The sequence below is a fragment of the Ylistrum balloti genome, unplaced genomic scaffold (assembly GCF_031769215.1).
Source record: "Ylistrum balloti isolate Yb309-2 unplaced genomic scaffold, AGI_CSIRO_Ybal_v1 Utg369772, whole genome shotgun sequence".
Classification (NCBI taxonomy): Eukaryota; Metazoa; Mollusca; class Bivalvia; order Pectinida; family Pectinidae; genus Ylistrum; species Ylistrum balloti.
In genome coordinates this window covers 420,029-430,242 of record NW_026781965.1, presented here as the reverse complement: position 1 = coordinate 430,242, position 10,214 = coordinate 420,029, and positions in this window count along the sequence as shown.

Genomic DNA, 10,214 nt, shown 5'->3' with positions numbered 1-10,214 from the left:
CTGCCAAATGCACGATTGAGGTCAAACGATGGCGGAGACAGTGTTGATATTACTCCCAACAAAAAGAATGAGAAATAAAAACGTCAATTATGATTAAGCATGCAGATATCCTGATATTCTTTTCTGATTCTTTCCAAAATAAATGCATGTACATTGTTTCTCGTATCAACAAGGCATTATTATTGTACCGTGTAATTAATAATTAATTCTACGCCATACACATTTGATATCGTCATAAGTCACATATTTGGGTACAGATAGTTTGTGTCATATAACAGCACCTGACTACGTCACACATCAGCGAATCTTATTATGTTACATATAAGGATACAGAACTACATGTACGTCACACATAAGGTTACCATACAAAATCGCACATCATGATACTGTACTACGTCATACATCAGGCTACCATACTACGTCACATATCAGGCTACCATACTACGTCACACATCAGGCTACCATACTACGTCACACATAAGGTTACCATACTACGTCACACATAAGGTTACCATACAAAGTAACACATCATGATACTGTACTACGTCACACATCAGGTTACCTTACTACGTCACACATCAGGCTACCATACTACGTCACACATCAAGGTACCGTACAACGTCACACATTCGTGTGCCATATTAGTATAACGCCGATTGCAGGTAACTTACTACATCATGTTACCCTTTTTCATCACAAAACAGCATACAGTACTACGTTACACATAAGTTTACCTCACTACGTCTCGCATCAGAGTATCCTACTAGTATGGTCATTGATGTGTGACACTAACACATCAGTGCGGTACCTCACGCATCAGGTAACTTACTACATCATACATGTGTGTGTGCTACGTCACACATAAGTTTACCTTACTACGTCTCACATCAGGGTACCATACTACGTCACACATAAGGTTACATTGATGTGTGACACACAGGGTACTACGTCACACATCAAGTTAACTTACTACGTCACACATCAGGATACCATACTACGTCACACATCAGGTGACCTTACTAGGGTCAGCCTGATGTTACCATACTACGTCACACAGGTAGGGTGGTACCATCATGTTACTACGTCACACATCAGGTGTGACTTACTTCGTCACACATCAGGTTACCATACTACGTACACATCAGGTGTACCATACTACGTCACACATCAGGTACCATACTACGTCACACATCAGGTTACCTACTACGTCACACATGTGTCACACATCAGGTACTAAGTCACACATCAGTATACCATACTACGTCACACATCAGGTTACCTTACTACGTCACACATCAGGTCAAGATACCACCTCCTTACTGGTGACCATACTACGTCACACATCAGGTTACCATACTACGTCAAACACCAGGTACCCTACGTACTTCGTCACACTCCAGGTAACCATACTACGTCACACATCAAGTTATCTTACTTCGTCACACATCAGGTTACATACACACATACTACGTCACACATCAGGCTACCTTACTACGTCACACATCAGGGTACCATACTACGTCACACATAAGGTTTACCGTACTACGTCACACATACTTCGTCACACATCAGGTTACCTTACTACGTCACACATCAGGGTACCTTACTACGTCACACATCAAGTTACCTTACTTCTTCACACATCAGGTTACCATACTACGTCACACATCAGGTTACCATACTACGTCACACATAAGGTTACCATACTACGTCACACATCAGGTTACCATACTACGTCACACATCAGGTTACCATACTTCGCCACACATCAGGCTACCATACTACGTCACACATCAGGTTACCATACTACGTCACACATCAGGTTACAATACTACGTCACACATCAGATTACCAAATAAAGTCACACATCATGATATTGTACTACGTCACACATCAGGGTACCATACTACGTCACACATCAAGTAACCTTACTTCGTCACACACCAGGTTACCATACTACGTCACACATCAAGTTATCTTACTTCGTCACACATCAAGTAACCTTACTTAGTCACACATCAGGTTACCTTACTTAGTCACACATCATGTTACCATACTACGTCACACATCAGGTTACCATACTACGTCACACATCATGTTACCATACTTCGTCACATATCAGGTTACCATACTACGTCACGCATCATGTTACCATACTAAGTCACACATAAGGGTACCTTACTACGTCACACATCAGGTTACCATACTTCGTCACAAATCAGGTTACCTTACTACGTCACACATCAGGGTACCTTACTACACATCAGTCACACATCACACATCAGTTACCATACTACGTCACACATCACATCATCAGGTTACCATCATTACCATACTACGTCACACATCAGGTTACCTACTACACACATCAGGGTTACTTCGTCACACATCAGGTTACCATACTACGTCACACATCAGGCTACCATACTAAGTCACACATCAGGGTACCATACTTCGTCACACATCAGGTTACCATACTACGTCACACATCATGTTACCATACTACGTCACACATCAGGGTACCATACTTCGTCACTCATCAGGTTACCTTACTACGTCACACATCAGGGTACCTTACTACGTCACACATCAGGTTACCTTACTACGTCACACATCAAGTTATCTTACTTCGTCACACATCAGGTTACCATACTACGTCACACATCAAGTTATCTTACTTCGTCACACATCAGGTTACCATACTACGTCACACATCAGGTTACCATACTACGTCACACATCAGGTTACCATACTACGTCACACATCATGTTACCATACTTCGTCACACATCAGGTTACCATACTACGTCACACATCAGGGTACCTTACTACGTCACACATCAGGCTACCATACTACGTCACACATCAAGTTATCTTACTTCGTCACACATCAAGTAACCTTACTTCGTCACACATCAGGTTACCATACTACGTCACACATCAGGTTACCATACTTCGTCACACATCAGGACACTCTACAACGTCACACATCTGGATTCGGTACTACGTTACACATTATGGTTACGTACTTCGTCACATTCCAGGACAATACACATCACACATACTACACATGTACGTACACATTACGTCCCGTACCACGTCACACATCAGAATATCGTACGTCACACATCAGGTTAGTGTACTACGTCACACATCGGAATATCGTACGTCACACATCAGGTTTGTGTACTACATCACACGTCAGTTCCTTAAGTACGTCACATATTATGAATAGAGTACCATACTTCACACTTACCTTTATACGTCACACGCCAGGGGAATGTAACCGAACGATTTGTCGGTGGAATTGTAACCCCTTTCATTTCAAGCCTCGTTTTCCATATGATTTACTGGGAAATTTCTTGATGAAGATTACAGAATTATGTTCATCAATCCGTGCTTGTTTTATCTGACAACAACAATGGGCTACCATTAGAGACCAAGAATACAATTAGGTGTTGTGGGTTTATATTCTATATAAACATTGCAATACATGCCCCTTGCAATATTTCTACAAATATGATTCTAGGTTCAACAAGTCCCTCAGATCAACTTATCAGCACACAGCTTAGTTCAATGACATTTTCATTAAAACTACGACAGCACTGAAAAACTAAATTATAAAAGTACTTCATAACTACGACAGCACTGAATTACTGAATTATAATAAGTAGTGGTGCTTTACATCATAGCGCCACTCAGCAGTCCACTAAAGTCACAGTCGTGGGTGTGATTTATAAGGAGGATAATCTCAAAGTTACAACATTAATGTACGTTTTATCATATTTTGACTTCGCGTCGTCTCATTAAAACTAATTAACTCCTCGTCACTTCATATCCCGATGAAGGAAGTGGGTCGCGTGCTTTTGTTTTGGCGAAAAGATACGACTTGTATCGTTTTAGAGTATCGCTGCACTTGTACGACCCCGAATTTGCTCAGCTGAAATGACCGCCAACTTGTGTTTACGGAAACGTGTCTGCACTTCCGTTTTCATTAGTATCACCGAATCACAGGGACGATAACTGAGGGTTTTAGATAGGTAATGGGGAGGTACAAGGCCTTTCTGGTGAAAGGTAATTTCTGAAATCGTCGGAAACTGTAGATAAACTATCATGCTGTTTCACAATATCCCCAACTCCGTTTACTGAGAGAGCGTTGCATTATAAAAGACAACAAACAGCTGTCAAAAGACATCTTAAATACAAGTATAACCTTCTCCAAAGTGAGAAAGTTAAGTCAGTAATCAATGGCGATGTCGATAAATCATAAAAAACAGAAACGTCTGGAGTAACTAAAAGAAATAGGAACGGCAAAAAAATTTAGCCAACCCGCTCTAAAATAAGGAACATCTTTAAGTGCGGTACAATGTTGCTTAAACCAGTTATAGGAAGGTATATGTGTGCTCAAATTTGAGTAGTGTCACTGTAAATGTCGCATAAAAATGCAGTAAAAACTTTAGATTTTCTAAAGCTTGGACTGTACACAGCAAATTACCAACAAAAACGAGCTGGTGGTTTTGGAGGAGGTAGTTTTACTAGTACTTGAGTGTCAGGATGTTAGACATTGTGATATTGCTGACAAGAAATGTGTTGCTGTTCCAGAGGTTGATTACAAGGATACTGTAACACAGGGCTATGGACTATTTTGTTTATCCCAAAATCTGTTTTTGCAAATAAATATCTGTATTATAAGTCTCTAGAATCTGTGCACGAATATTTCTTTTCTAAATAATTCTTCTACTCTTCTTCTTTTTAGGATGTTAATACATATCCTGTCTGATTTCATTGTGTATCTTCATGCCATCACTTTCTCAAAACTTTTCCCGAGACTCCAACTGTTCCAACTGTGTCTTCCTTGGTAGCTTTACATGTCGTCTTTCAGTTGTACGCTGCGTGTGGTAGTTGTTTCACTTTCAGCTGGCACACATTTACAACACATGTCGCCTTCTACATTGATATCAACAAACCTTCATCACAAAATATGTAATATTCCTCCCCATCCAACCAACGCTTTAGGAAAACATCTAAAGTTCGGTCCTGATTTTGTTGTAGTCCGATGTCCAATGGACAGCTTTAACAAGGTTTTCTGTCCTGTCAGCATCATTACCGTCGCCGGAGGACGTTTTGTGACACGTGAGAACTGTAGCTTACTCATTTCTAACAGTTCTAAGTTAACAGATGTTTTTAATATACATAAACACTAAAGCGTGGGTGTACACGTAAATAAATAGCAACAACTATCAGAATGTTCGACAGTAGATATACTAAGGTAATTCAAAACAACAACATAAAATTCAGCAATCAAAGGAAAGCTAGCAAACCTAGCAGACATCTACCAGAAAACCGCAAACGTCTGGGACATTTTCATTCAAGGACTATGATATACAAACATTACACATGTATATGAACAAAACATATACAAATGATTCATTAATACACGAGTGCAGAAAACGGTAGACACTCAACAAGCCCACAGATATCAAAAATTCTGACTCTGAGCGAAGTTCCACTCAAAAGTTGTTTTGTCACATTGACTCAAAGTGAGTAAGGAAAGAGTAAATATACACACCACAAAAAGGCGAGAAAACAAGATTTACAAAGAGTCAAGTCTCCAAAGCAAATGTCCAAAATATAATTAAACAATATAAGAAAACAGGATATTAGTTGTGCAAAAAACACATTAAAAGATCCGCGGCCATTACAGTTAGTTATATAACAAAAGTTCACAACTAGTGTCAGCATCAGAATATAGAACACAAATACAATTGTGAGAAATTAGGAGTGTTTCGAAATCAACACAAAAAGACATGATTGAAAATGTCACGGGTATTGTAAAAGATCAAATACAAATTAAACGACATTACTGTCAAAATTTACAAAACGTTCACAACATGGACAAGGTACACCTCACACCAGTGAGAACAGCTCGTGAAAATTTGTAAGCACGTGCAATAAATCCACATGAAATCAGTGTTAAAAATACTGTTTAACTTGCAGATGAGGTGTCGGAGTTCGAACTTACATCTCCACTTGATAACTAGAAATGGAGTTTAAAACAGGGTAATAGCCATAACACCACTGTATACCTACGTTAGTCATTTGTGCCTAGAAAGTCTCAAAATTTCTAAAATTGCCAAAATCTTCCTGGTAGCCATTTTGTTTTTATCCGTGTTACATTTCCAGTATGTTTAAGAAAAAGTTTCAGACCTGTATGACCTTCACGTCATAACCTTGTAGCCTTTCTTAGTAGAAGTGGAATAAAGGATGTCAGATACACAAGTCCCTCCCTTACCGATTGCAAATACCTGTTTGGTTAACACGTGGACTTTTGATCTTCAAAGCTAAAACTTTATGTTCAAATATTTTCTGCAAGTAACATGCATTTGACAACTACAAATGTACCCATTCCTTCTGAGACCAGACAAGTACAAGTCACCATATGATAGCAAGAGACAACTTTAGTATAATCGCATCTCAAATTATTATAAAAAAAATATATAATTATCTGTATACATTATGTGCACCGTTATGTCAAAAGGGAGATCACTCTAAATCACGTTCATTCATGTTGTCATTTATTAATATAGTATATATGAACTGTTAGTTGTTATAACTTGTGTCTGATCCTATGTTTTCAGTTGAGAGTAAGATATGTTTAAATGAGTCACTGTAGATCGTGCTCACTAATACTCGTATTGAATGTTTTCGTGAATCCTTTATCCTTAGTTATACTCTATCTCACTTTGTATGACACGATCTACTTCTAAATTAGTAATTTTAATTAGCAAATTTAGTAATACTCCTCTATTTCAAGGCCGTAATAGCGGACATGAACACAATTATATAGATTAATTTAAAATAATTACAACGCCATACTTATATTTCTATCATGTACGTAGTCCGGAGGGAACATATCAAGATGGATTAAGAATCCTGTACAACAGTACCGACATTCTGTCCCTAATCCTTGTAAGTCCTATGACAGCGTGTACAATATCTGCAGGAGAGATCGATATCTTGAAAATTAACATCTATTTAAAAGTGCATACAAGATTAAAGGTTTGATATCAGAAGTTGATGTTGGAAGTAACTGAGAGTTTGAAGTGCACTCGGTATTTGATGTGTACTGTAACTTAATATTGGTTCAAAACTTAAAGTGCTCTTCAACGGAGGGGATATTTCAACGGAATATGACAATATTGTCTGACAGTGTCACGTCCCCTCACCTCTGTTGACACATGGTTACATCTCAGCACAAATAATCATATCAATATTGGCATAAAATGTCTAAGTGATGATACCGGCATTCAACTTACCATGTACATGGATAAGTACAAAATATATCATTTCTCTCGATAATATCCATATCATATATGAATTTTTCGGAAAAGTCGCCGCTCCGTTGTTTGATTTCCGACAAAGATGAGTCTCAAATGAATAAACTTTCACATTTCAGCTTAAATACTTGCCTTTAGTTGCGTCGATCAAAGTTCGGTTGTTTACCTGTGGTCTGCTTTGACTTGTAACCTTTTTAATCGACTTATTTGTCATAGAGCGACTTAACCTTATACTACTTCGCACATATATATCACAAATAAAGATCAGAGTTTTCATTACAATAATGACCAGTCTGATGTGAATATCACTGTCCGATAACAAACGTGACACTATCGGCTGAAAATATCAAGAAATTAAAACACCATTAAATTTTGATTGACTGGTTATTACTTCAAGAAATGAAGCCAGTGGACGATCGCACAATTATTGTGATGTTGAAGTTTTAGTGTTGTACATATAATGTGACGTCATCATATTGATTGGCGTTATACGCCGAGTACTTTGAGGAACAAAAAAATAATTCCTGACAATTTCATTTAAATAAAATCAAACAAATTCAAATGCTGTTATATTATTTTAATTAGCATTACTTACGGGTAAAGTGCAGAGCACTTATGATCCATACCTGTCACTTGTCTTACACATGCTACCGGTATGGAGCTTCGCTTCCGACGCCTTTTTACATACGACCGCCAAAATTAGCGTTCATTCAGACATGGTTTACTAATGCATGTGGCTTTTTGTTGTGAACCGTTTGACATTCCTCTGGGTCGAGTGTCTATCACATGTGATATGTTGCACTGTATCTTAAACATCTGAACATATGCCTTATTAGCCCAGTTAAACTCACTGCCGTTTCAGTACAGGGAAATAATTGTCATGACTAATACCTTTCATAACGAGTCTCTGGCCAAAGATTGTTCCAACAGTTTCTCACATTAAGTGCGAAGAAAAAATACCTCAGGATGATTTTTTAGCTCTCTTTTATCTTATTACACTCTTTTAAACACTCAGGTGGGCTTTCTGTTGGATCAGGCAAGTGAGTTTTCGATTTCGATTAAGAGAAAACAGTGTCACGGTGAGTTTAGCTCTGCACTTTGTCTTGAATAATGGTGAATGATACTTTTAAATGTACTGATGGACTGGTCGAAAGAATTTTGAAATTATTTGATCAGTTGCCTGATGAAGCTGTTCACTAGCTTATGAGATTACCTCTGGACACCTCAGATTTTCATGCTTTTTTGTCAACGTGACTGTATTCCACAAATTACATACGTGTGTACATCCTATCTGAGGGGGGAATAACAGGCCGAATGTCGTTTTACGCCAAGTCACAATCTTATTCCTGACGATCGCTACAGAGATATACACATACGCCTAATTTGAGACGTAACAGAGATAATTCCGACGAAGAAATCCACAAGACATAAACTAGTCACGACCCAAGGGGAATAACTCTCACATCTCATCGTCCGACAAAGCGATGATCGCGCTAAAATCGACTTTGTGACTTTGTAAAGTTTGATTAAACAAGGAATTCATGTTACCATCATTCTCTAGCGATTTAACGAGCATCAACTTACAACTGTTAAGTGTTCTTTTACATTGACGTCATGCAATATCGTAACAAATTAAAAAAAGGGTATACACATTGTAGACTATCAAATAATTCAATAACCTACATGTGTTTTTATTTTATCTTATTTTTTAAAATCTAAAATGCGGATGAGATAACTATGTTGTCATGATTTTTTTGCCCCTCTAGAGCGTCACAAATATGACACCCATTAAGTATGGCCAACACTTACATATTACATCATTTTATCGAGATGTTGTAACATTAATATCAAACACTTCGAGTAGTGTATTGTTAAAATAAAACTTCTGAATATAAGTTCCATACTAGCTGAATTACTCTAGAAGTGTGATGAATATATCAAACGAATTTTTAATAAAAGATAGTATGTATTTACGTATACTGGCAGTTCTTATAACTTACTAGGTCCTCTCTTAACATCACAATAAATCAACGTAAAGGTTTTTCCTACTTTCCTTCTGATTCAAGTCTGCAGCTCTTCAGTTCAAAACTAACAACATTCAGCTTTTTCAGCTTTTGAATGTTTTTAGCGAAAAGGACTCGAAGCTGAACAGACACACAGATACATTAATACCCAGGTTATGTGTTATTCGTCATGTTTCTGTGATAATGACGTCATTTTCATTTGTAAATCACGTCATAGATTTAGAGATTATTAAATGCTGGTTTCCGCGTTTTTCGAACAATTTTTCGTCCTCTCGAAAGTGAATGGTTATTTACATTACAGCTAGATTTCAATCAATAGTTCCACATGTGTACCGTGATATAGGTAATATAATAACACTGTTGTTTTAGGATTCATTCCAATCCATAATGAATACACATTTTTATCCAACGGATGTTTCGAATTTTTCTGAAAACAAAAAGTAAACTTAATTTTTGGCCCCGCAGGCCCCATCTCCATCACTGACAGAATTGTTCTTATGTAACGATTACAGGCAATTTGATAAACGTTTTGGAGACATAGGTAAACCAGATACACACTATATACACTAGAAAATTACCACGGATTGGATGCAAGACATCTCGTAGTCACCTAAAGGTAATCTGGTTAAAGGGAGGTAAGCCAATATACCGTAGAGTGATTGATTGAACCAGAGTTAACCTTCGTCATCCTCAACAGGAAATTCTCTGAACATTGTACCAATGTCGAATTACTCTAAAATTTCGTAAAAGAATGTCCAGATATCCCATAACGAGTTCTTATTTCAAACATCATATTTAATTTGTCCTCGCTGCAGACAATAGTAGCACCCCATGTCCGTTATACGATTATCTAC